The following is a 2,317-nucleotide window of genomic DNA, read 5'->3' as shown; positions in this document are numbered from 1 at the left end:
TTTAAACCGAAATATTATATTATAATTTATAAATTATATTATATTTAATAATTATTAATATTAAATAAATTTTTTTAAAAAAATAAGAAACCCTAAGTCCCTAATACCCTATCATTTTGATTTTTGACTCTTCCTCACTCCCTCATCCTCTCCTCTTCAACAACTCTTCTTCCTCTTCTTTTCTCCTCTCCTCTTCAGCAGTTCAAGTTGTTCAACAACTTTTCTTCCTCTTCTTTTCTCCTCTTCCTCTTCTACTCCAGCCGGCGTCCACCGTCCACCAGCAGCAGCGCCGCCAGCCGTCGTCCGCAGCAGCAGCCAGCCGCCCAGCAAAGCAGCAGCAGCAGCCGCCCAGCACAGCAGGCAGCGCCGCAGCAGCAGCAGCAGCCGCCCAGCACAGCAGCAGCAGCAGCCAGCCGCCAGCGACAGCAGCAACCAGCTGCCCGCGACAGCAGCAACCAGCCCATTAAAAAACCAAAATAAAAAACCGAACCGAATTAATAAAAATCGAACCGAATTAACAAAAACCGAGCCGAATCGAAATATTTCGGTTCAGTTTTCGGTACGCAATTTACAAAAACCGAAAACCGAAAAAACCGAAAAAAAAACCGAACCGAACCGAAATACCGAATGCCCACCCCTAGGCGTGTCAGTGAAAAAAGAGCTTAAATTGCCAGTACTAAACACACTCAATCAATAAATTCACCCCATTACTAATGCAACAACTAGAAAGCTATTGTCAATGAGTGTTTATAAAAATTTGAGGTGAAAAATTCTATAGAAGTATCATACATTCAAGTCCTAAATCAAAATATATTATAATTGAAGTGTCTAAATAAAAGTTATCAATAAATTTAAAATTTTGACTATATTCATCTCAATTATTTCTTCTTCTCAATTATGTGATGTTACTTAAAAGATAACATTTTGAAAAAATAATATATTAAAATTTTAATATTTAAAACAAATCATAAATATTTAAAAATTATATTAAGAAAATGCATGAATTGATTTATTAATTGAAAATATCAGCTTAAAAGAGAATAATATTGAAGGTGTCCTCCTAAAGCGGCTCAACTTATATTTAATTGGGGTTTCAATTCAGACTCAAATAATTATGGATGTAATTTTCAGGAATCTGTAATTTCGTCGTGTTTTGGTAGTGTTGAGGGCGATTTTAATATTAGAATTGATTTATTAATTGGGTGGTTAATGGTTAATTAATAAATGATATTAATAAATTAAATTATAACCAATAGTTCAACGCCAAGTATTTTTTAAAAAATATTTAAATAGTTTAAATTTAAAATCATTAAATAAATGGTCGATTTTGAATTCAAAGTTGGATGAGAAGGGTACTTTGGAGACAATAGGTGAATGAAAAGGGCATTTTAAAGTCAATAGGTCGATGGGTGATAATTTTGTACTATTTTCAATGCTAAAGTATTTCAAGCCCTTTTCCATTATTTTTATTTATTCAATACTTTCTCCGTCTATTTTTACTTTATTCATTTAGTAAAACCTATAAACAAATACAACTTTATACTATATTCAATATCATGAATTCTAATAATCTATAACAGAAAAACTATTTTAGAACTATAAGATTTAAGAATATTTATACATTACATACATTTTCTAATTTCATATCATGGCAAATATATATAAACAATACATAGAATGAGTTATTTTAAAAAAATTTCATTTGAATAGGAATAAGTTATATTATTCTGAATTATTATTTTATTATGTATATTCCCATGGCAAACATACACTGTACGAAGGGGTACACGTATATCCCTCAATTTTTTTAACAATGGCTAAATATGAAGGAATATTGATTGTATTGAAGTGTTAACCTAATAAGGGAATACATGAGAGATATATATAGGAGATATAGGAAGGAGTACTAATCCTAATAGGACTAGGATTAAGGAGTACTAATCCTAATAGGACTAGGATTAGTACACAGTAAATACTAATATTATTTAATACTATTATTTAATACTATCTGTTATTATCCCCCCTCAAGCTGAGCTGAGCGGAAGCGAACGGAAGCTTGGAACTGAGGTAATCGTGTTGTCGGCTCGGGAGAGGCTTGGTGAGAATATCATCCGGTTGTTCTTCAGTGGGTACATACTGCACAGTCATGGTGCCGGCCTGAACTTCATCGCGAACAAAGAGACAATCGGTATCAACATGCTTCATTCTGGTGTGTAGGACGGAATTCTTGGCCACACAGATGGTTGATTTGTTGTCACAATAGAGAGCAGGAACAGTGTGAGTGGCGCGGAGTTCGCGAAGAATATATGTGACCCAC

Source organism: Solanum pennellii, chromosome 3 (genome assembly GCF_001406875.1).
Source record: "Solanum pennellii chromosome 3, SPENNV200".
In the NCBI taxonomy this organism is placed as follows: Eukaryota; Viridiplantae; Streptophyta; class Magnoliopsida; order Solanales; family Solanaceae; genus Solanum; species Solanum pennellii.
Note: the sequence above shows the minus strand (reverse complement) of the source record.